Here is a 26,549-nt window from a genome sequence, read left to right on the forward strand (position 1 = left end):
AGTTCTCACTGCATAAAAAGCAGTGTCTCCAACATTTTCTGACCCGCCTGGGTAGCACTGATTAGACTGGCCATGACTGGAGTAGACTATTTATTAAGGAAACACTCTCTCATCTATTCCCTCTTCCTGCAAGCCTCCTCAAGCTTCTCTTTGGACTGGTTAAAAATCGTCCACCTTAAAGCAGACACTATTTGTATTTTTCTTGGTCTTCGGCAGGCCAGTGAATGGGTGGGGATTTTTTTTCATTCTCCACTCCACAGTCCCTAATGCACAACATAAGAAGAATGCATTGGCATTTTTTAATGGCAGCTCTCTCAAGCTTAAGAGCAAAGCAATTCCCATTTCAGGTTCTGCTGCCACTCCAACTCAACTGTTGTATTTAGAGGCAAAGCTTGAGGTCTGCTAGATTGTCTGTGCTTCCCTTCTCTTGTTTTTAATCACGAAGGACATTTATGGGGAAACGAGCTTTTGTTTCTGTAGGGTTCATTTTTCTCAGTGCTAGTTCCCCAACTGAACTCATAATCCTCTCTAATCCTTGGCGGCATTGCAACTGACTGCTGCAGACATCATGGCAAAGTTAGAAGAAAGATGACAGCTGCAAGTGGGGAATCAATGGCAGGTAAAGGGCCAGATCATGCATGCCTTGTACATTCAGAGCGCCACTGGGTGTTCAAAGGGAGCCCGTTCAGCTCAAGACATTTATAGAGCACTTTTCATTTTCAGAGAACTAACCTATTAATCCTAACTACTCTGCATGCAGTCGGTAACTGCTGTTAACCCATTTTACAGATGGGGATGCTGAAGTTAAGGGACTTGCTCAAAGCTAGTATCAGAATCAGGATTAAGATTCAGGAATTTATGGCTCCCAGTCTAATGCTCCAAGCATTCAACCATGCCTCTCTCTCTCTCTCTCACCGATGGCTATGGTAACGCAGAACTAAGGGGAGAATCCCCTGTGGAAAACATGACACAGGGAACTCCACTTCACTGGAGTTACACCAGCCAAGAATCTGAGCCAAGATTTTTTAGATTACCACCAGACATCGGTGGGTCTTTCTAGCCTGAGACAGTAAAAATATTATCCCAGCCTCTTCACTGCTGCACATATTCCACGAGAGTTTTAAACCCAGGGCTCCAAGAGCCTCGGATGTGCTGGTTCAATGCCGGTATACAGCACTCAGCCTCTTCACGGTGCATGATCATGGGGTAGATTGTAACTTTACGATTTGTTCTGAGTGAGGGGCGGTGAGCAGTTGCACCTCCTCGAGATGCAGACCAGAGAATGATTTGTGACCCAGAAATGCACAATGTCTCCCCCTGGGGGGAGAAGTAAGTCACTGCACTTGCGTGTGGAGCAGCAAACTCCTCATCATGGGCCCAGCCAGCTAATGTGGGGTGGCCAGATCAAGGGCTCCTCCTTCTGCTTTCCTTGTTCCATCCCCTCCGCTCCCCCTTGCTCGCAGGGGGCAGTATCAAATGAGCAGCCCCAGAGCTCCCCCAGTCAGTCGCAATGTGAGCAGGGGGACTACAGGGGGCGCTTGACTCCCTTGTATAGCCAAGTAAGGTCTGTGGCAATCTAGCCCTAAACACTTTCATCGGCATTACTTCCTCGCATGCAGAAACACGCTAGCTGTTTTACAGGACAGCTAAAAAGGCATGGCCCCTGCCCAAGAAGCTTACAATTAAATTTCCGATGTGACAACAGAGGTAACAATGATAATGAGGTGATGGGAAGGGCAAAATTTAGAGTTCACTGAATTAAATCTCCCAAAATGCTACTTCTAGCTCTGTGGCTAGATGTTTAATCTGTGTTTTCTATGCACGAGTTCAGGGGCAAGTAAAGATCAGGTATGAACTAGAGGACCCCTGTTGTAAGTCAAATTCCAAGCACAGGTTATATTAATGTAGGGCTCAGTTGTGCAGCCTTTAATTTGGTGAGATTACTTGTGTCAGCACTAACGCAAGGCCTTCAGTTGATTGTAGCAGCTTTATGCACACAGTTAAGCACTATAGACCTAATCTTCAGAGGGGCTAAGTGCCTACAGCTGAGTGTGGAGTTCATGGACTTTGTAGGTTCTCAGCCACTTCTTTAACAAAAAAACCGGAAACAAGTCCCTAAATTTAAGGCTGTTGTCCTCTCCTGCTAACCTTGACTGCATTGCTTGTCCCTGTAGCATAGGTAAGTCTCACCTAGTGAAGCAGAAATCATTATGGGTATGTCTACACTGAAGCTGGGAGCATGCCTCCTGTCTGGATGGACAGATGCCCTCTCTCTGCTCCTGCGAGTATGCTAAAAATAGCACTGCGGACATCCAACTCTTAGTGTTCACATTCAGGTGGCTAGCCCAAGTGGTCGCCTGTGCCTCAATGTCCACACCACTATATTTAGTGTGTTAGCTTGAGCAAAGCTGGCGTGTCTGTCTATCCAGGCTGGGAGTGTAGACATATCTGTTGTAGTGACAGGCAGCAGCGGCAGGTAGGGTTGCAAGTGTTTCTCTTTTTGTGTCTGCTGCCCGAATGCATCTGTGTCTTTCTGATTCTATTGATTTTGCACCATCTGAAGCAGAAACAATCAATAATGTGAAGTGTCGTCTTTAGCCAAGTGGACAAAGGGACACATGCATTCATGAAAATAGGGGTAGTTACGACCAAAAAAAACCCAACCAAACAAAAAACTACTACAACAGCAACTTGCATCTGAAGGAGACCTGGTTCAATTCCTGCTCCGTGGTTGCCAGACTTTAGGCCCGCGAGAGCTGTCAGTGCGTTAGCCACTTTCCTTTGAGAATATTGAGTCCTGAAGGCGTTTCTGTGAGGCTAATCAGTTCTGCTCAGTGCTCTTTCAAGAAATTCTTGGACAAAGCACGAAGATAAGAAGCCATAAGAGATTTTCATGCAATTGTGATGGTGTCTAGGTCTGTTTGAGGTATATTGGATTTCTCTCATAAGCTTAACCCTCCTGGGAAAAAAACACTTCAGTGTCCAGATTTGAAAAAAATGTGGGCATTTAGTTCTCCTAAAGCTATGCCCTATGCTCCAGCCTAAAGGCTATTTAACAAGGCACAGTACAACTCTGCCTTATTTAACAGAGCTGTTCAAGATGGCTTCTTTGCGCAAACCTGTGAAAGAGGCTTCCTGTGTATATGTTGGCATCCAGAGAGGACTGAGAAAAGAGAAGCTAGCTCATGGAGATACTGAAGCTGGAGGTTGAAGTCCTGCTTGCTCTGTTAAGCAGGGACCTCCATAGCCATCATAGAACGATATCGAGGGTAGAGCATCCACTGATCTCCTCTGCCCTCCTCTCCATGGTCACTGACCCAGCAATTACATGTGCAGACCTGTTTTCTGTAGCTCGCTCCCTTATCTTTGTTTAATTGCCTTAGTGCCAGGCCCACCCTACCACATTGCAGCTGCTAGGGTTCTCCTGGCTGATATTCCTCCAGCTGAGGAGCCTCCCCTTTCCTGTCTGGAGCTGCTTGCTGGCCTCCAAGCTTCCCTGACCGTCCTCCCACTCGTGATTCTGCGGCTGCACAACCATACACCTACTCTTGTGCCATACATAGAGGTGGGCCCAAATGGCAGTTGTCCCAGGACACTGATCTCCTTGCCTCAATTTCTGGCCACACTTGGAACACTTTACTGCATGCTCCGGGCTAGAGCCCAAAATGTAACTAAGCAACGGACTTTTCCTTTTGTTCCCGCAACATCCGCCTTCTTAGCTCCATCTCTTCCTTTCTTTGATCAGCGCTGCATTTTCATCAGAATTATTGGTTTTAAATGCCTCCTACCTACCTCACTTCCAGGCCCACAAAGAGAATCCAGGTGGGATAACGGGGCAAGTACTTCTGCCACAAATGCCCTCGTTCTCATGAAAACACGTCTATCCACACAAACCCATGCTCCTCCCCATGCATTCGTACAGATAAAAGCTGCTCAGCACGAACATGAGCAATAAAAGGGGCGTGAACATATCTGAACCAAGATGCAATTTCCGACTTGCAAAATGATCAATTTTTTGGGGGTCACTGGTCAACCAGCTCTTGCAATAGTTCCGCTTGCAATAAGATGCAATAATACCTAAGAAATATTACACGAACCTCACACAAAAGGCTTTAATTCAAACCATTAAATCAGCAACATGGATGTTCAAAAAACTCTGAGCAGTTTTTTTCTATTCATTCAGCTTAAAAAAAAAATCTGAATTTTTCTATCACAGACATACAGGGAGAGTGCTACATAATCTTCGGGTTCATCTGTCTGACAATTAACTATCTAATTAATTAATCATCTGATCATTAAAATGACCTCTTTTTGGCCGACACCTGATCTGAGAGAGTTTCAAAAGAAACTTGACACATCATGTTTTGTGTCATGTTCCAGCATGAGCCATAACAGGCGTGTTAGGTTATGTCACATCTGGTTTTCCAATGAGTCAAGATACAAATTAAAGGGGAAAACCAGTTGTACAGGGTTAGCGAGTCTCTCTCCAGTCTGAAACCTGGCAGCATCCAGGAGAAGGTGAACTTCAGCAGTATCAATAAACGGCCACCACGCCTGGAACAACAAGTGTTCAAGGTATTATTCGGTACATCCCCATCAGTTTGAGGGCACAGTACTCTGAAAGTATCATGTTCCTCATGCATTCTTTGGTGTAGAGGGGAATCAAAATGGAGGATAAAGTCTGCCCAAACATGGATAAATTGGGAGAAGGGTAAAGCATGGCTCTATAAAATGCACCCCCTCCACTAGGAGGCTGTATATACTGAGGCTGGGGAATGATGTGTTTTGGCCTAGAGTGATGGGCTATGGGAATAGAGAGAAAGGGAAGCAGCCATTCTAGACAGCATGTGCTCCTCATACACAGGCAGATTTCTATGAAGATACCTATATGGGAGGGGATATTGGACAGACCAGCACCAACTCCCTTTTTGCATCGTCTGTTCATATTGGGGGTAGAAAGAAGTGTACATGCAGCAAGGTGAACCAATAGCAGCATGGCTCCTGCCAGGGAAAAGGGCTCCCTACAGAGGGTCCGGGTGGTCTTTATGGATGCACTGGAAATCACAAGGCTGAGTCTACAGCCATCCCTTAGGTCTAGTGGATCTGTAGAGTTTCAGTGATTCTCTTCGAACCTGCGATTCCCTTCTCGGGGGCTCCAAACTCCAGTTCACAAAGAGATGCAATAAGTTCAACCTTTCCCTAAGCATTTCCCCCTCTAGTGGGATTTCAGAAAGGTAGCATATGGCCTCGTGTTTGTAGGTATTTAAAGGCTGTATTTGTGCTTCTCTTGCTGAGCAAGTTTGCATGAAGGAGCCTTTGAGTCTAGACAAAGCCATCAACCTGAAACTGCTCCACTCTGAAATGGAACAAGAAACCAGAGCCAGTTGGGTTTTAAGCCACTCACTGTGCAATTCCCCAAACAAGCAAGACAGAAACAGAACAAATTGGGGCCTGGAGGGGAAAAAAATACAGGGAAGTTGAAGTCTAATTGTTTTACTTGTCTTCTTGTGGCCTATAGCTGAAGATGGTCATTGGCTGGTATTAGTGAATTGATACAGTGTATTGACTGGTAGAGAGATTAATTGAAGGTCTTAGGTTTGATCTTTAAATGGACTGCTTGTTTAAATTTGTGTGGCACTATTTCATTGATTTTCAAGGTGTTCTTGCTGCCAAATGGATGATTGTAAATTCAGGGAGAAAATAGACTGTGTATGTGTGAGACTAACCGAACAATCCACCGTGTTGGAGTCCTATTTCATTCCTCCTACTTACCATGCTGGAAACTGAGAGTAGGCCCACTGAACTCAGTGGAGTTAACTGGCCAGAGGAGAAATATACGGACACTGAATAGATGCTTTTATAAATCATGAAATACCAATAAACCAGGCAGCTCAGGTTTAGGTGCAGAAGATCCACGTAACTATAATGAATATGCTGGATCGTTTATAAGTTGTGGGCGACATTGGTTTCTTCCCATGGGGATATTGGTTTTCTGTATATAATTAATAACAAGAAAACTGTATCCTGAGTGTAGGGTCCACATGAGCATCCTGGAACAAAAAGGGCCATAAATTAACATCAATTATGTATTAAAGTTCCAATTAACCTGGCTGACACTGATATACTTTAACAAGGTACACTTAGATAAAAGAAGCAACTCTCTAATTACTTGGAACGGGACCTTCTGACCCATTCTACTCTTTTATCCCAACACCAACCTAATGAGGAAGGAAGTGAGAGATAGGAAACTGTGCATAAGGCAAGACTACAGCACCACAAGATGCCTCCTGGGAAATGCTTTTACCTTCTTAAAACTGTCAGTGATGAATATTTTATTGCTCTGAGCCTTTTAACCCTTTGAGGAAGAAGTTTCTTTTAAGGATGATATTGCTAGCATCCATTTTAATGATGAGGCAGCCCTCTATTTTACATACCCACCGTATATACCCCCCCACACACACACACTGACCACCACCACACATATTTCCCAAGTACTCAATCATTACCAGGGTACTTAGACACCCTTACATAGATTTAAAATGTGTATGTGGAAACAAATAACTTAGTCCCCATGGGGAAAAAGAAAACAAGGCACAGTGGATTTCAAACGTTTAAAATGAAAAACAATAATGTAGATACATTTTGCAGTGTTAGAATTGTGTGGTAAAACTTATGGAGCAAGGAGTGTGTGTGTGTAAAATATATATAGTTAGTGAAGAAGGGTTTACATATAGATAGATGGTTTAATCCATTAAGTACATATGGATTGATCTAAACATCTAGAAAGTTTTTCTCTGACTAGGTTGTGTTAAACAGATGGTGCAATATTTTCAGTGCCCTGGAGCTAAATGAAATAGATTTGTTTGAGTTAAACATGAATAAGAGCCATCTATTGGTACTGTCTAAAAATACAATAAAAAGGCTCTGGCAGAGATTAAGTGTGTAATTATAATGAATCAAAGATGAGAGGAAAGAATTGGGTAAAAGTACATCCTGGAAGTATGGTTTAGTTAGTTGTTTTATTAATTCTTCCCAGTGCTTGCACGTTTACCCCACTCCCCTTCCCCTCTCCTAAATCCTTATAAGTGCATAAAGAGCAAAGAGGGTTTATAACTTGCCCTTTGAAATCCTGATCTACTTTGGAAAGATCTCCCACACTTCCTGCTTCCCCCAAAATAACAACAGTGATTTCTGTAATGGGGATTTTGGGAAGACTGGCTTGTGTGTGTCAAGTGATCCATTCCTCAGTTAGTGCTGTATTGTCAGTTACATTTGAGAGCATTGCAAAGAATTCAGAAATTGTGCTGGTATTTTCAATTGCTATTGGTTTACCAGTGCAGAATTTCCAGTTCTAGAACAGCTGGTGTCTCACAATTTTCACTGCTGATCTCTCACTACCCAGAACCGACTTGTGTCTTCTGGGAGAGAAGGCATTCGTTGATTACATCAAAGGCACCTCCTAATTATAGTCTCAGTCTTCAAAACTCAAAAGGGGAATATACTAGACTCTGAGGTCTCAGCTATACAACGCCTGTGGAGAAAGCCCCCAGTTCTCAGCAGTCAAAGGTCATCTCACATAAAGAATGTGAGCGATGTCAGAGTTTAAACACTTTGGGTCATGCTCTTCCCTACATGCTTGGGGGAAGGACATTTTGCAGTGCTGGGTGAGGGTAGAAGACAAAGTGAGGAGCCATCCCACTGCCACAGCCTGGAGATATTGTTCAGGGCTTCAGTTACCTCGAATGATGTTCCAAACCTAGGGCTGTGTGGACTCAGCTGGACTATTGGAAGCTATGCTCCATTAGCAGAAGCAGCAGGCAGAGCATTGTCCTTATAACAAGCTCTCTAATGAGACTTCCAGTACTTCCTTGGTTGCATGAGAAATACTGCAATGGTCACCTCCCTCACAATTTTTGGGTACCTCCGCTTGCCGTCCCACGGACTAGGAAATGTTGCAGTAGGAAGCGAGTGAAATACAAATTTAAAAAAGTTAACTGCCTTCTTCACAGCCTCTAGGAAGGATTTGGATTCAGTTCGTATGCACATTTCCAGCCACTTTTTACTGGTCCCAAAGTAGTTTTCCCACTCCTGTTATTCCCTCCGTACTTCTCAGTTCCTAGAAGATATTCTCTACAAAGCCATTAAGAAATATTTCTGGATCATGCCACTGAAAGTGAGACTCAAATCCTGCTGTTAGATACTCCTTCAGCTACCCCAATGAGCCCTTGGGGGAAGGACATATCTATTTTGTGTATCATACATAGACCTTGATCCAGCTCTATTTAAATCAAGTCTAGTTTTAACATCCATGGGAGTTAGATCAGACCTATAGCAAGGATGTCATACGTACACGGACTATAATATACAGAAGGGGCCATCGTTCATATTAGGAGTCAAACTCAGTCCTTTATGAAACTCACATGCTACTTAAACGGTGTGGTGTTCACATAAGCTACCTATTATTCTTATTTGTATTACTGTAGCACCTAGGAGCCCTGTCATAGACCATGCTGCGTGTCTGAATCAGGAGCTCATTATGACCCCTTTGGTTCCACATGGTCAGCCCAGGGCAGAATGTGATCCTTGCTGTTCTGCTTCGTGTAAGCTTTAGCCTCAGGGTAAAACGAGAGGGAAGTTTCTCAGTAGTGCAATAGAGGAGAACCATATACATTATGGGTGGGATTTTCCAAAGCATCCAGCAACAGCCTAACTCAGCTGCCATTGAAAGCAATGGCAAAACATTGTTAGGCTAATACTGAACACTTGACAATCTTGTCTCCATATATTAAATACACAAAGAATTTGTTGTGATGCATCTAGGGCTGCTATCCCCACACCCTACCGGACACAAACCCACAAAAGCAAGGAAATAAAAAATAACGGTGAAAGTGAACGCTCGTGCCTGTAGCTTTAAAATCCATCCACATGCATAGTCCCGAGAGAGAGGAAAAATGGCGTAACAGGAAAATAGACATTTAATAAAGAGCCATTCAGTTCTATTATACGGAGGAAAAGATGCCATTTACTGTCCATATGGAAATTCAACCATTATTTGTTACTATTCAGCTAGGGGTGAATAGCAAATAGGACCGCCATCTTGATTTGATACAATCCGCAAACAGATCAAAACCCCACACCCAAGGGAGTTCCAATGGAGTTTTACCAGTGTAAATGGTATATATAGTGGAGTACAGCAGTGGAGAACCAGACCACAACTGTACCCATTTTTTCCCTTTGATGAATCAGATCCATTGTCCTCACCGTAGGAGATTTTACTGAGTATTTCGATCTTTTGAGCAAGCTCAGGGTATAGTAAGTGAAGCATGAGACATAATGTAATGGATGTGAAATCCACTATGTATCCAAACTAAAAATATACCTTTTTAAAATAACTCCTACTGGAAAAAAAATTATGAATAAAAAAAGAATCATCCTTGAGATCTCATCCGTTTCTGCCAGCGTTTCCTATATGTATTGTTATTTAAATAGAAGTATTAGCATATTCCATTTTGGTCCAGGATGGACTATCCTGTTTCTCTTTGCCACAGAAAAATCAGTATATTTATTTATATTATGAAAACAAACACACACCGCTGCCAACCAATTAGAAGGACTTTGCCCAGTGGCAAGCACCATATAAAGTCTCTTTCCATGTCAAAGCCATCCACTGGCCCTGAGCAACAGTTTACTCAAGCTTTATATAACTCACCTGACTCAGAGAAAAGTGGTTTTTCCCTCCCCCTCCACTTCTAGAGGACAGTGATAAAACAGAAGTGCTCCGTTTTGACTCTCAGCTCCCTGCTATCTCGCAACCAGGCAGGCTGTGGTGCCTTCCCAGATCTCTGTTGCATTGTCAATAGGGTTCTTCTTTCGCCAAGACAAAGTTTGTAAAATAGATTTGCCAAGTCAGTAAGCCCTTTCTCTTTAGAAATACAGGGATTCAGCCAAAAAGAGGATTATTGATAACATGCAATATCTTTATTATAGCTGCGACCGCTAGCGCTGCTGTAGTTAAGGGCCTGTCAGCATTTCCATTATAAGATTTTTGCAAGGGTTTATAGCCTGGCAGTAAAAATTTAAATACACATAAGGTCTGAAATGTGGCATGCGAGGATCCAGCCTGAGAGGGAGTTTGAGTTGCGGTTTTACTTTTTTCCCTTTTAATACAAATTAAAATCCAACTTGGTTTGAGCACGTTAAGGCACCCATCTTGCAATCAGATCAGTGCGAGACATTGCCTGTTCCCATGAGCAGTGAAGTGCAGAATCAGGGCCTTTAAAGAAGTATTGGAGAAATGCATAAAGGCAAATTCTGCCCTCATTTGCAATTATAATGTAACCATGGGAAAAACATGGCCAGCTGTATACAGGAAGCGTGTAGTTTGAGTTAGTTGGAGGTTTCTTTTTTGGAGATGTACTCAAAAGATGTCTTTTTTTTTTTTTTTTTTAAAGTTACATCTTAGTTGGCTACCTCTTTCCCCCATGATGTAGACAGGTCAGCAGGGTGATGTAGCGATTAGATAAAAGGACCAGGAGTTACTACTTATGGAGCCTTTTCCCAGCTCTTCCACCACTCACTGTCCGACAATGGGCAAGTCACTTAACCGGCTCCGTACCTCACTTGCAACATCTTGGATAAAAAATGCTAAAACCATACAAGTATGTGCCTGTTGTATAGGAATTTGAACCAAGAATGAGTTTTGTTCAGTTTAAGCATCACCTGTCATTTCCCAGAGGCAGGGTATAATCTTGCTCCCATTGATTGCAGTAATAGTTGGCTTGAGCCCCAACCATGTATTATTATTATCATCATCGTCCTCAATCCTGAAAACATCTATGCACGTGCTTAACATTATGGAGTGAGCAGCCCCACAGCTGGCGTATTACAGCTGAGCATGTGCATATGCATTTGCGGAGTCAGAGCTATTGTTCTGATGTTCGCCAGTTTGGCCCTCGGTAAAATTTCACCACTTTTGCAAAGAGATAGTGCCGTTTTCTCCTTGGAAAAACCACCACCCAAAATTGTGTTTTTTACCAGTGCTTATTTGCTGTTCTGAGTAGAAAAAAAGCTGATGAAAAAAATGTTTTTCTGCACAACCAGTGAAAAATATGGTTTGCCAGTAAGAATTATTTTCACAAATGCCTCTAGTGCAATAGCAAACAAGCCAGCCTATGGGCTGCTACACAACAGCACAACAGGACAGACATTTCGTCTTTAAACTCTGAATTGTTTTCCCCTTAAAGGCTGAAGTCAAACCCTTAATGTTAACAGAACGCATTTTTTGGGTAGTTTAAGCCCCGTGTAAGTTATTTAAAGTCCTTTGCACATGCTGTACAGTTTATTCTTTGGCTTCTGTGGCTTGGCATTTCTATTTGTGGTCAACCGAGCAGTATCTTTTTTGTGCTGAATCCTACACAAAAGGATAATGCTCTGCTGTTTTGTCTGTTGACAAGATCTTCAAATCCTACTGCCCTTCTGACACATAATCGAAATTTAAGAGAGAATGTTTCTGTCTGTTTTTTTTTTTTTATGATATAAGGATTTAGCTAAGACTTTGACACCATGGAAACTAGGCACTAGGATATGATCCTGTTCCGTCTAAATATATCCCGCGACTTTCAATCACGCTTGCCTCTTTTATATTTCATGAAAACTGCTCTTTAACTTCCTCCATCTGTGCAACTTTTTTGGCCAGCAGGATCACCTCGAGTCCATTCCTTAGCTTTCATCACCAGCCATTACCACTTCAAGAGAAATTCACATATATGAATGCAGAGGAGGCAATGCAAGAAACCAGGCCCTTATGAAACTTTGATGTTGAATAGCATTAGGGTAATTCTCAAGAAAATTAAACTTTAAATGCCTGGCAACTTTTAACCTTCCCACTTAAGTATGAAATGCAGCTTTAATAGAAAAGCAAATCTGCTTTCTCCTTGCTGTCATAATGAAAACTGGCTGTCCATCTTTCCATCCATCAGTTTGATTTCAGATCTTTCCCCTCTTATACCATAGGTTTTTTTTATTCCATAGGGAATTCGTTTATTACCTGCTTCTTATGGTAGTTTCTGGTATTTGTACTCTGGTATACAATCAATCAGAACACTTATTTATACCTATTCTTTATCTCAAGGGCTAAAATGCCAACTGTGTCTTGTGTCACCAATATTTCTCAGTCCTACACTCAGTGAGAACTCCGCTTGATTGAAGAGCATTTGGGGGGTACGGGTGGGAAGATTAAAATGATAAAAATCTCATGTTAAAATTTAGTGTTAGTTATTGACACTTTCTAAAAATGAGAATATTGGATCTGTTTCTTAAGACTAATTTCATGTATGCAGTTAAAAGAAGGGGGATGCTGGTGTGTGTTTTAATAGAACTGCTGTATAAATAGGATACGCAAAAGTTAAGGCCAGAATTGTCAAGAAACATAATGCAGTTCATGGGGCAGAATTTTAGTTCAGATAAATAAATTTGGTACTCAGAATGGAGAACGGGGGTGCTTTTCCACCCTGCACACAGCTAGGAAATACAGACTACTCTTAATGAAGGCCAAACCCTCCACCCCCCTGAAAAATTCATTTCTCTCCATGCAGTGGGTCAGTTTGCCATTTTAAAAACAGCTTATTTTTAAGTGCCAATATGTATTATTTTGCCTGCACAAGACAACCGACTTTAAAGCTTAATGAAGTAGGCAAGCCATGCAGGAAAGTTTGATACTAATGTCTTGTATTTTTGAACCTGTCTGTTCTGCCAATGACTCATATAGTGAGTAGCTGTGTCAGCTAATCACTTAGCTGGCCATTGCTGACAGACAAATACCTTGTGGTGAAGTCTGATGGAATTGTTACAAAAGCATCAACCTTCAGGAGGCCTGCACAATCTCAGAGCTGTAGGCATGCACACGTGTTTGTCATTTGGAGGAGCTCTGCAGTTGTGTAGAGACATGCACCACGTCTATAAGAACCAAAAAACAACCACCGCCACCACCAACCCCAACCGAAACAAAAAAGCAAAAGAGTTCAAATACATTCCTTAGAGAAAAGGCGTTTGTTTGTTTACTTGGGCATTTTATTTTAATCCAGTGATGATAATTAACTGATTAATAATATCACAGTCATCAAGAGAGAGAGCATGTTTTCAAGGAGCATGCAACAATACCTAGCCCCTTATATGGATTTAATTGTAAAAGCAAATAATTATATCCTTTTCAAGACTTGGAGAATTGCTTTCAACTGGAAACACAAACTACAGAAAAGAAAATTCTCCAACATAATACCAGTCTTTAGATGGCTACTTTCCCAAAAGCAGCTGTTGGGAACATTCTTTCAGGTGCATAAGCAGCACCAGACTGATCACAGAAGTCAAAGATGCACAGAAAAGGCAAATGAGGCTCACTTCATCCCTGGGGTAACACCACTGACCTTATACTCGGGATGAATTGGCCCAGAGCATTTTTACTGAGGTGTGTTACAGCTGAAGGGTTGCACTTCCCAGTGTTGCCACCTCTAGAGATTTTATTGCAGGTTTTGTGATATTTGGTTGTTCTCCTGAAGCTTCAGGTCCTGGAGTTATGTGAATCTGCAAGAATGGCAGCTTTCATTAAAAACACTAACAAACCATTCTTAGCTCTCAGGGTTACAGAGGGAAAGTTGTAAATGTGACCTATTTAAACCCCAAATGTTTGAAAACCAGAAAGCAAAGAAAAAAAAACCATCAAATGTAACTTAAAAACAAAACAAAACAAAAACCCTCATGATTTTTAACCCAATCTCATGATTTGCTGGAAACAATGGCTATAGAAATTCTGCAGGCTTTGGAGCTACCATCACCATTTGCATGCTATGGCACAGCAGAACATGACTTTTAGCCTTCTATTTCATCTTCACTCCTTGATCCCCTATGGCCACTTCGAAAAAGCAGAATCTATGGAAACAGACAATGCACTGTGTATGCTCAGTGTATTGAATGATGGCATCCAGCTGGGGAGTAAAGAGAAGGGTTCTTCTGTGTTGATAGTAACTTTCTGCCCGTGAAAACCTTAAAAATAAGTGTTTGTATAGGAGTTGGCATTTTTCTTTGCATAGGAGATCAGTTGGTTGATGGCTACAAAACAGGTCAATATATACTTCCAGCCAGGTATAAACTCTTGTCTTTGTATTCCAGCTATAAGCATTAGTTAGCTGGGACAAAGTGTTTTAAAATTACAATCTCTACAACACTGGGTTTATTAAATTGTGATTCCTGTTGCTTATTCCTATGTGCTCCCCTCATCCTGCTGAGGCTCAGATGTGGGAGATCATGCATGACAAAAATCCAATATGAGAAACACTGAACAATCATCCATGGAAACTTTAAGAATCATGGGACTCATTTCTTTAGTGAAAGCAACATTTTGTACCTCTAGTTTCTTGAGTCTATTTCTAATGTAAATGATTTTCAAGCATTAAGAAGGAAGGGGACACCAAATCTGTGTGGAGCGTAGTTCACTATGTTGAATGACATCTCTCAACATGAGAGACATGTAGAGCGGTCAGGAATTTGGCATTTTTTCAACAAAAAAATGTTTTGCTTTCTCAATATGTCAAAACCAAAATTGTTTGTGGAAAAGGGTCAATTTCTCAACTCAAAATAATTTGAAAAACATTTCAAAATTGTTCAAGTGTCCCATTTAAACCTTTTTTAAAAGGACTTTTCATTTTAAAATGTTTCTAAGGACCTGATCCATATACTTTTGGATGTTTGCGATATACAGCCTCAAGAGTTGGCAGTACTGCAGGTAGAAACCTTCAGTTACAATACAGCTCAGTAAAAATGATCTGGGCCAAATTCATCCCTATTGTAACTTCAGTGCCACTCCCCAGGGATGAATTGACCTTTTCTGTGCATTTTTATTTCTGCCGTGTACCTGAAACAAAGCTCACAACAGCTGCTTTTGGGAAAGTAGCCATCTAAAGCCTGGTATTATGTTAAAGAACTTTTTTTTTCTGTAGTGTGTGTGTGTGTATGTGTGTACACTTGAAATCAATTCTCTTCGAGACTGAAGAGTTGGATGAAGCTGAAATGAAAGGGTTGCTGGCTGAGTATGCAAAGAAGAGGGAGGAAAAAAACTATTTTTTTCATCTGAATCTGTCACAGAAAAAAAAATTCTGAAACCTCAAATTTTCATGGGATGGGAAGGGCATTTTCTGCCCTGCTCCACTTTTTAGTGTACTTCAGTCACTGTTTTCTTTTCCTTCTCCCCAAGTCTGCTTTGCTCTCTCCCATATAACACCCTTTTCTACATATGGTATGAAGAGCTGGAGACTGAGCTCCTTAATTAGACGTCAGCACCCAACCTAAACCCTAGATCTCTACCCTGGGAAAAATGAGATCTGAGCTTTGCAGCTCAGGCCCATTATTTATATTCTGGTATTACCAAGGAGCCCCCGTCATGGACCGGAGCCCTACTGTGCTAGGCCCTGTGCAAACACAGTAGAAAAAGATGGCCCCTGCCCCAAAGACCTTCCAATCTAAGTAAGCCATCTATCTTCATTTCTTTCTCTTGGTCTGCTCAGACACCAACTCTTATTTCAGCTTTGCTCCATTCTCATTTCCTTTCTTTGTCCCCCTCCTACAACCCACTTGATATTCTCATTAAGGTCCTGATCCAACTCCCACTGAAATCAATAGAGAGACTCCTACTGAAACCACTGGGAGTTGGATTGAGCTCTATGAGCCAGTAGCATCCCATTTTAGAAGACAACAAAGCTGACTTTTGAAACTCAGGCACAGCCATAGCCTGCATCCAGAGGCTTCCATTGACACAGGCTTGCAAATATGAGTTTTGTGTGCACCAAAAATGCAGGACTGGCTCGACAAGCCATTTGACCTCTGCTAGCCTGAGCGTTCAGCACTGAAAACATTTGCTTTGGCCCCTCCTGGATTTTTTTCAGCTCCTGAAGCAATGCCACCCAGAGTTACAGATAAAAGAATCATTTCATCTGCATATGGTTGATCACAGCATCCAACCTCACCACAGTGATGCAGCCCCACAGTGCGCACTGGCATTTCTGTGTGAGGGTGGAACAGACGCAGCAGCAGAGCAGTGCAACCTCTGTTTATTTATTTTAATCTCAAAGTCAAATGCTTCTTAATTTCCAACAGACACACTCCACATTGCAGAGCTGGCTCTCCAAGTTATGAGACACAGGAATGTCACCCTTAGCATAGAGTGAAATGTGGTGAGAGAGGTCTAGAGACAAAAATAGGAAAAAATAATTCTCCATTCTCACCACCTCATCAGTCATTATGAGTCTAATCAGAATGTTTGTTTCCCTTAGCCTTTTTGTTGTACGGATTTTACAGTTAAACAAATAAAGAACAATGGTGCAGTTATTCCGTACTATTAACAGTTATGTTAAATTATTATTACAGTAGTGCTTTGAGGGTGAGGCCCTAATTAAGATTGTACAGTGCCTTGCATAATGGAGTCCCAAACATAGTGAGAGACAGTTCCTTCCCCCAATTGCTTATAAACTAAATAGACAGGACACAATGGATTGAAGGGAAAAATCAGAGCTAGGAAGTGATTTGTCCAAGCTCACACAGCCGGTCCATTGCAGAGCCAAGTTCACTGTACAGTTGACCACACTGCCCCTAAGAGACTCTTTAGGGTAAAACTCTCAGACAAGTTACCCAACAGTGCAATAAGTAGAAGAAATATCCACGTCCTCCATCTCCCCCCATCAGTATCCCACAGTTTATAACCCAAGCTGCGTACAAGAGAAACAGTAAGGTCGTGTGACCCGACTGAGTCAAATAGCAGCCCTGACTAGAGCTGGGTGAAGTTTTTTCAGAGGAATAGTTTATTCACTAAAGAAAAAAAAATGCAGTTTTGATCAACTTGAAACTATTTTCAAATCTGACAAGTAATTTCAGCCATTTGCAAGAGGAAGGTGGCTGTGGTGGTGCCACCACAGTCTCTTTTTGCAGCCTTTACCCCTGTGGTTAGACCAATCACCTGGGATGTGGGAGACCTAGATTCAAAACCCCATTCTGGAATAGCTTTGAAACCCAAACCCAGACCTTTTGGATTCACCAAAAATTCTGAAAAATTTTAGATTTTGTTTGACCTGAAAATTTTTTTTTTTTTAAATTTTTCAGAGCTGCCACTGAGCCTGAATTCAACTTATTCACCCAACTCTCCCTCTGACTTCTGATCAATGTTAAGTTAAGCAATTATATTATGAAGACACTTACAATGGAGGTTAATGTATTTGTGGGCTGGGTAGAGTTTGGGATGTTATAAATAGGAGAGGAGATAGGGAGTGATGGGAGAGTGCATGCTACAGAAAGTGCCATTAGGTTAAAATGTTTATTCCATGGGCAGAAGCTGTCAGGGCTTCTAGTGGTCACTTAGGTCTGAAATCCAAGGGCTTGTTGATTTCAGTTGAATGCATTTGCTGAGCACTGGATGACATTTACCTACATAGGCAGCCTCTAGGATTTCAACAGAAGCTAATCTGCCGTCCTCCAGCATCTATCATTTCAAATGACCCAAACTAAAGAGCAGGACGCATACCCCATGTACTCTGACACTCAGTGGGGCATCAGATGGCAATTAGGACTCTTCATCCCAGTGCGTTTCATCCAGTAAGAGGAGAGGGTGACTACTACTCTGCACACATTGTCAAACAAAGAAGACATGGAGCATGACAAGCACAACCGCAGAAGCCCCCACCTAGTTAGTAATCAAGTCTGGACTTGAAAAATAAAGACAGGGAAAGAAAAAAAAAATCTCAGTGATGCTTAAGAAAACACATTTGGAATGGGGTTTAGCTGCCAAGATTGCTTGGAGTGTGAAGCTTTTTTTGGGGGTCATGTTAGCAAACTGTTGATGGCTGTGGGCCTGGAGGCCTAATGACAGGAGACCAACAGGAAGCAGATGAGATGCAAAAGGATATTTAGGGTCACTTTTTGACGGAGAGCATGTAAAGGAATGTGCATCTTATTTGTCCGTTTGTTCTCCTGCCATGCTTGATTGGCAAATCCTGTTGCACTAAGATTGCAGGTTGCAGATATACTAAATCAAAACCAAGACACCCCCATGCATACAGCCATGGCTTTCAGAGACACAGTAGTTCACATCAGGATGACAAAAGTGATGGGGTCTGTTAAAAAAAGAAAAAAAAGGAAAAAGAAAAAACATTTTTTTTAAAGCTTGAGGCATTTTGCATAATTATATTTCTTAACAAGATACACAAGTCAAATGTAGTAATAAAACAACACCTACATCTTGTATACCACTTTTCATCTTTAGATCATAGAGAGCTTTACAAGGGAGGCAAGTATCATTATCTCCATTTTACAGACAGAAAAACTGAGGCATGGAGAATGAAAATGACTTTCCCAAGGTCACCCAGCAGGTCTGTGGGAGAGCAGGGAATTGAACACAGACCTCCTAACTTCCAGTCCAGTGCTTGATCCAGTGAGCTACTGTAACATGTCTGGGCCCCTTTAGGAACATCACACTTGCCAATAGGTTGTACATCTTGACCCCAAGGGCAGAACTCAGAACCTCCTGTTCCAAAAGCACTGCCCTTTGAACAGAAGGAGAAAGACATCAGTGTATCTAATCAAATGCTAATTGTCATTCCTGTAGGAACAATTTCTTCCTGACTCCTGCGAGGTATGCCTTTTCCAACAAAGTCTTTATTCTAAGATATAGGCACTCTTGACAATCTCTTTAAAAACCTCAGGTCTCCCCAGCTAAGGGAGACCTTCCCTCAAACAAGCCAGGGACAACAAAGGGTTAAACTCAAGGCTATTACAACCAGAGAGGAAGGGAGTAAATTCCAAAAGGAGCAGAGCTCTAAATGGGGAATATCCTGCCAAAAGCCCCCTTGTCTTTTATACCAATGAGGCTCTAGCATGGTGCCTCTGCTGACCACAACTCTGTATGGGGATAGAGAAAATCTCTTAACTAGATATGTCCCAGGCCTATCAGGGATATAAGTCAAAACCGACACCTTAAAATAAACCAGGAAAATAAGACAGCCAGTGAAGATTATGGAGCAGCAGTGCACTGATGAAACCCTGCTTAACAAACAGTCTCCTGAACATTGCACCAGCTGCAGTCTCTGGATGGATTTAAGATGTATAAGAGAATAAAATCTCAGGAAACAGATGATGGATAGATCGCAAATTTCCTTCCCATGTTGTTACCGAGAGGATGTCACCGCGACAGAGTCAGAGAGTTAAAGCGTCATACCTAGGAACAGTAAATAAGGTCAGAAGGGTAGATGTTTTCCCTTAGGTGTCTTGTGTTAATTTATGGTGAGCTAAGCAAGAACGGTGGCTTTAGGTGAATGGTAATCCAGGCCAAAAGCAGAAAATCACGGGATTAAAAGTGGGTGGTCAGATCACTCGTTTGACATCTAGGGGGGGGGGAAAGAGATACTTTCTGGTGGATGGCAAGCAGATCTGCAGGGAACAAAGAAGTGTCTCTCTCACATACAGTCTGCTACGGACTAGACACATCTGTCTCTCCTCTCCTCCCCCTTCGATCCCTCCCTCCCTAGGGATCTTTTTGGGATTCAGGGAATGTGTGTTTGTGTGTTTATAGAATAGTTCCATTCAATTAGGACCCAGAGTACAGTAGCTTTATATCAGAGGCAACCTAGAGAGAGAGCTCCGTGGAACCGAGGGTACCTGGTAATGATGACAACCGTGCACTGGTTGTAAGTGTCATCACCTCTTATTCTTAATCAAAAGGCTTCCAATCCCTTCTCAGCACATGTACTCTGAAATGAAGGGACTGCTGGAGAATCATTTGAATGTGGCAGCCCTAGATAATGATGAAATGAATAAAAGGCTCACTGTTTTATTTGGGTGAGGAGGAATTCAGTGCTCCTCTCATGAAAAGGTAGTGGTTTAATGGCACTCAGAGAGAAGGCCTTCTAGTTATCCACATGCTGCTGTCGCTGTGCTAATAGCTACAATATGGGCTTCCCCAGTCTGTTCTCTGCTTTCCCATGCCTCTGAGAGGCTGTGTGCTGGTGGGGTGAAAGGATGCTGTTTCATAAGTCCTTTCACTTCTAGGGCTAAAGCCTCAGAAAAAGAGCCCTAAGTAAAAGAACTTTGCTTTGAGGAAAATGCTCCGAAAGACAGGAGGGCTATAGGTAGAAATCCTTAGCCCCAACAACAAGTGATTCAAACCCACGTAACCAGCTATGACAGGCTGTGTGAGCATGATATATTGGCACCGTGACCTCATGTCTGCTGCTTCCCCAGGAGTGCCAACATGGGAAGCCTCTGGTGACCCACCACATAGGACTGTGCAGAGTCCACTTATGTGGACCCTTCACCATGCAGTTGAAGTGAGTGATTACCATGGTATACATGTCTTGCACAGGCATGGAGGGGCATCTTGACTCTAGTGAAGGGAATGACACCACTGGAGCACCTCCTCATGGCTTGGCTTGGTATAGCGGCTCCGTCCCCATCTGGCACTCCCCCATGACAGCTGTTCTGGTCCTCCAGGGATTCACCTCTTCTCAGGACTTAGCCTTCTGGTCAGGTCATGATTTACATCCACCCCTTCCAGAATCACAACAAGCCAACAAAGCTCAAGACCCTATATTAGGTCTTCGGCCCCAACCGTGGGCCCTCACACCTTTCTCCCAGAGTTTCAGTCATCCTTATCCCCTTCTCAGGGGCTTCAAACAACTTTCTTCAGTGGCTAATAGGGGAAACCAGGCCCTCCCGCTACACCAGGTTCTTGCCAAAGGACCCGATAACCAAGGACTGGGGCTTCATCCAGTTCCTTGTTGCGGTCTCCCTGAGCTTCTTTCTGCTCAGCCTATCAGGCCTTCTCCACAGCAGCCTCTCTAGGTTCACCCTTGAGGACATCAATAATGCAGCCAGAACTTACGTGCCTATTACAGGAGTGAGTGGGTGAGGTTTTGTGGCCTGTGATGTGCAGGAGGTCAGACTAGATGATCATGATGGTCCTTTCTGGCCTTACAGTCTATGAGTAAAATCCACTCAGGGCTGGGACTCTCAAGGCCTTCCCTTGAAACCTCCTAATAAGCCCAAAACAAAGGCAAAAACTCAAACCAACTTCTGCCTGCTGTGGGCTTGGCTTCATAAATCCCGCTTGCTGTTTCTCCACTGAACACACACCAAGGCTCTCTCCCTGGCACTCCTGATCATGTCCTTTTATCATGAATACCAGTGGAGCCTGCTCCACTCCCACTGGCTGCTTCATCTCTCTCCTGGTCTCCTAACAGACAATTCTATTTAGGAGAGAATCCCAGGGCTTACTTCTTCCCCAAGCCTTTCCCTTTAGCCTTCCTAGTTTTTCTGTTCTCTCCCCAGCATGTGGCGACAGACTGTCTCCCTGCAACTTCATCTGTTTATAGCCCTTTCCCAGCCGGGCTGCATCCTCAGTTAAACCTGGCTCTCCCTTCCGAACTATGTTGATTGGCCTTTCAGGCCCACCTTCACCCTTTCAAAGCATGTGTGGGATATGCTCCCCATCAGACACCTAGACAACAGTTTACCGTTAAGCATATCCTTGAATACTTCTCCCCATTTTGTCTCTGTGGTAAATTTGATTTGGGTCAGAGGTGAAAGAAGTGTAATGCAGTCCTCCAAATTTCTTTCCTCAGGAGGTATTTACACACATGCTCACAACCCAGTCTTCCTTTCTAGTATCTTAAAAATCACCGTGCTGTACACAGCATATAATTTCATAGTACCAGAAATTGACAGTGGTAAGTCATGGTCCTCATTTCCGGGATATCAAGAACCTCTGCTTTAATAACCCAATCGTTTGTTACTATACCGGTTCCATTCAATGAACATTGAAGCCATGTCAGACCAAATGAAAAGTAATTAGTGAGTTTAAAAAATGCCTTATGCCACGAGAAGAAATACAAAGAGGAGAGGGACTATTTCAGTGAACATTAATGATGTTTGAAAAAGGGGGGGAATAATGCCAGTTTTCTTCACCTTTTCTGTCAAAATCTGAAATTTTGATGAATATTTTCACTGAAATGTGAACGTTTGAGATCAGCTCTTGTGAGCACCTGATAAAGAAACAACTGAGTAAAAAAAACCCCACATTTCCCACGTATCTAAGGCAAATCCCAGACAGAAAACAACTCTTGGTTCAGTGCTTGTTAAGGTTTCTGCATTTTACTACTGTAACATTTTCCTTAGATGCTGAAAAACTAGCAAACACACAATTAAGGTCAAACTTTCTCAGATTCTACATCAACATAAAACTTATCAACCCTTACATATTATTATACTTCTTCCACAGCACATTGCTAACACCCAAAGTTTCATAAACTGCCATGCAGCCTTGTCTCTACCACACATACAAGAAAAAGGCAGATGAGAAGCTGTTTTTTAACCCAGAAAAGCCCATAAGAAAGTTATACCTTCAAAAAGGAGTTGTACTTTTAACATAGGTTAACCAACAAATATCAAATCTCCACGAGATCCTCCATATTGAAGCACCACACAGCACAGCTTCTACATCAGGCAAAAAGAAAGCTTTAAAGATTTAAAAATGAAGTACATGGTATCAATATATTTTCCCACAGTTATATAGCCACATACACCACATACATTGCTCATTTAACTCCACTGCCTTCAGTTTGACCCACTGAGTGTCATTACTTATACAAAGCTCCAGAAAGACCAGGATATTGTCAATGAACAATGCCACTATTCATTGAGTATGACAAGGTTTGGATGAAGTGGTCAGTGGTGATATAAAAAGCCAAGGATGCTATGATGAGAGTTCATTTGTATAGTGTCCCTGGTTTAAATGAATACCTAATAAAAGAACTGAGTAGTTAGAAGAATGAACTTGCAGGAGAAATACAATAAATAGAACCTAGCTGGACAGAAGAACAGATCAGATATATCCATTGTTTTTCCTGTTCACCAAAGCAAAATATATTGCATAGCAGAGTCACTTAACCAATGGGCCATAATTAATAATATTAAAGGATCATCACACATTTTGGGGAATCAGAATCCAGTTTAGAAATCTCTCCATGAATGAAAGAACCCAAGCAGAGCAGTGGCCAAAAAATAGGGAACAAAATTATTAGCCAAGTTACAATTTCTTTCCTTATCTTAAGTGGGGTGAATCATCCATCCCTTATCACTCTTGCTACCTGAACTGGCTTCTCTGGAGGCAATCCTTCCATGGTCTGTGACTGATAAGAGGTTCTGCTGGGCTAACAGGATACATTTCCTTTTCCTCCTGTTGTCTCTGCTTTCTTCTTTCTTACCATTTCATCTGGTGCACCTTGATTAGCTGGGATGTACTCCACCTGTAGGTTAGCAAGCACAATGAACCTCATTCTTGATTGCTCTGTGTCCTGGTATAAATGGCTGCACAAGACACAGGGCAATTGAGAATCAAGCCCTGTCTACATCCAACTTTAAACCCATACAAACCCGTGTGGACCTTCTTATTTTGGTTTGAGTAACTTACTTTGGTTCAGTTTACTCCTGTTCCTAATCAATTTAATCTAAATCAGAATATGTCTGATTTAAGAGAAAAGTGTCCACACAGACTTTTGCACCAATTTAATGAAACCAGTTTAAGATCATATGTTAAGTTCAACCATTATAATTCTGCATGTAAAACAGCCCTAACTGTAGGCACAGGAGAGACTCCTGGAGTCCCAGATTCTTAAAGATATTTAGGCCCTAACTCCCAAAATCTGGGCCTCAGTAAACTCAGACACTTGGGTTCACTAGGAGAAAAGGTGGGGCTAACACTTGGTAACTAACATCCTACTGAGGAGAAGGCAGTTGTAGGTTTAGCTAGGATTTACCTCAGCCTTCTAATGTTTTTCCTGGCATGGACATGCTCCCAGACTCAAGGGCTATGTTTACACTGCAATGTAAGCCCAGGGTTAGTAGAACTCAGACCTTGAGCTTTTTAACTTAGATCTTGAGCACCTACACTCATTTTTAACCCCAGCTGTGGAGTTGTTGAACCCGGGCTCCCAACCTGGGGCTCCAGAGTCTATACTGCATTATGTGGGGCTGAGTCCAACCACTCATCTCTCAGACTTCCTAGTGGCCTCCCATAATGTGATTGCTCTAACCCTTTATTTGTGGTGCAGTGTAGGAAAACGTAACTGGTCACCAAACTTGAGTGTCCAGAAAACAAAGGAAGTCATCCCCTGGGACTGTGGGATACTTTAGGCGATCTCCTAAAGCAAGAGTCCAGTGGGGCTGCGTTTACATTGAAAAGCAAAAGGGCTTAAACCCTGGGTTCTGGCTTGACTAAAGCTCAGACCTTCCACTCTCATGGGGTCCTGGGACGCTGGGTCAAAGCCCTGGATTAGCACGATTCATGTGTAGATGGAACGGGGTTTAGGCTTAGGCTTGAGCCTGAGTGTGAACCCTGCACTTACTTACTCTGCAGTGTAAACATACCCAAAGAAACTAGACAACAGCCAAGAACAGAATGTGGTCCACAGTCAGTCCAGCACTCTGAGATCCTTCTGCATGAAAGCACAGATAAGAATTATTGCTTTTGGTTAACGAGCACTCTAATTAAGTGTGAATTGCTTTATCTGTACATTATTGAGCACGCTGCTTACCTGTGGCTTACAAGTGCCCTATTTAATTGTGTTGCTTTACCTAAGAGTTAATGAGTAACTCATTTAACTGCAGGTTCCTTACCTGTGTGTTAATAAGAGCCTTGCTGCATTTAATAGTAACCAAGACGACTGCAGTGCACTGGGCCCATGCAGATTTAAGTAGCTATGGCTTGGTGTTGATGGCAAAGGGATCTCTGGGCTACTGAGCAGTCTGAGGCTTTAGTTATAATTCCCTCATGTTCCCTTTCCTGTAGACCTCTTTATGCCCCCTTTCCCCAACTCACATGTTCCAGATATTTGGCTTTTTTACTCCCATGTACAATACACTAATATAAAAGCATGACCAGACCAATCACCATAGAAGTTACTGGCATTCATAAGTTTGGGAGAAAAGGGAAAACCCAGAGGACAAGCAAATTAGGCCTCACCACAACTTTCAAAGGGGAGTTTGACTTTACCAGACAGCCCTGAATTGAAGAAAGACTTGACATGAGAGTGTCAGGTGTAAACAAACAACAATAACAACAAAAAAGGCTTCTGGCCTTTCCGCCATCCACTCTTCCACCGGTTGAGTTCCACTCAACCATCTTTTTGCTCCATCTTGGGAAAGCATTTCACAGGCAATCTGGTATGCAGCTTGAGTTGAAAATCACATGCATGTACTTTTATTGACTGACCTGTAAAAATCTGCACCAGTCCATTGCTTTTGACTCATGTACATTGAAAGCATTTACAAAATATATGAGTGAACACTGGAATTATTATGGCTGTTGATTCCTTCACCATGGCATCAGAGTTATGAATAGAGTGCTCAATATTAAGCCTGGTCTTGTACCAGTATAACTGTCAGTTAGGGGTGTACTTTTTTAATCTGAAATAGTTATGCTGGTGCAATCCCACGTGTGGATGCTTTTATCCTTGTATAAAAGTGCCTTGTATCAGTATAGCTTCTTCCTCTTCCTATATTGGTAAAATGCAGCCATACTTTTTTGAATTAAAGCAGTTTCATTTCTGTGTGTAGACAAGCACTCAAGAGATATATAAAACTAAATGGGGTACGCAACAATGGTGAATAAGTGTGGAAAGATTTGTTTGCTGACATTCAAAAACGCTAGTGAAGATTTTCAGAAGGGTCCCCCACAACATTGCCTTGCCTTTCCGACCTTCCAAGCCAGCTGCAAGTACCAATCTTTCATTCAAAAAGGACAGGATTGAGCTTCCCTTTGAAGTCCCTCAACACTGCAGGGGCAGGAGGAGGGGTTCATGGTTGATGATACAAAGTACTCTCTCTACCCAGCAGTGCAGAATGCTGCCTCAATGCTGTTCCAAGCCCTGGCTTAGCAAGCAATGTAGATGGGAACCAAACCATCTCCTGCATGGAAAACTAGCTCACTCGGCTGCAGTTCTAGTTTTAAAATAGTCCTGAAGATTTGGTGAAAAGCGGTGAGCAGGGCTACGCGGCACAGGCGCATGTGATTGGAATATCAGAGCCACATCCTGCAGTCCTTGCACGGGCAAAACTTCCAGTGGAGCTAACAGAGATGAGTAATGTGGACTTCCCCTCCATTCACCCCAATAGGGTGTTAACACTGAAGCTCCATGACAACAACCTAAATAGTAATGTTGTTAACTCTTTCACTGCTGATCAGTTTAGCAGAAATATCTATCTATCGTAGGCTATAGACAGAACTGCAGTAGGGTGTCCCACTCAGAGACCTGGAGAACAGGTTACGATCTGGCCTGTAATGAAAAATCACGCAGGTCTCCTAGATGTAATTGCTTAAAATCTATTCCTGGTTGTAAACTTTTTCACTATTTAAGTGGGTGATGAAAAAAAATCATCCTGGAAACGGCCTTGTGTTTTCTATTCTAGGTAGGCACAGCTGACACACCAGGTGAGCTGCAGGCCTCGAATGACACAGAACAGAC

General features: G+C 42.4%; 1 long non-coding RNA gene across 2 annotated transcripts in view; it reads right to left on the reverse strand.

Annotated features, from left to right (window-relative positions):
- LOC137145652 (uncharacterized) overlaps positions 1–23,319 on the reverse strand; it is a 38,455-nt gene extending 15,136 nt beyond the window's left edge. Inside the window, exons 1-3 of one of the 2 annotated variants that reach the window (XR_010917702.1) lie at positions 23,175–23,319; positions 13,422–13,578; positions 12,820–12,954 (exon numbers count right to left, since the gene is read on the reverse strand). This is a non-coding gene — a long non-coding RNA (uncharacterized lncRNA). The remainder of the gene's footprint in view (positions 1–12,819; positions 12,955–13,421; positions 13,579–23,174) is intronic. The other variant, XR_010917701.1, reaches the window with a different exon arrangement.
- Between the last annotated feature and the right edge of the window lie 3,230 nt (positions 23,320–26,549).

Source organism: Emydura macquarii, unplaced genomic scaffold, assembly GCF_026122565.2.
Source record: "Emydura macquarii macquarii isolate MOO-44397 ecotype Brisbane River unplaced genomic scaffold, CSIRO-AGI_Emac_v2 contig_3603, whole genome shotgun sequence".
NCBI classification, from domain to species: Eukaryota; Metazoa; Chordata; order Testudines; family Chelidae; genus Emydura; species Emydura macquarii.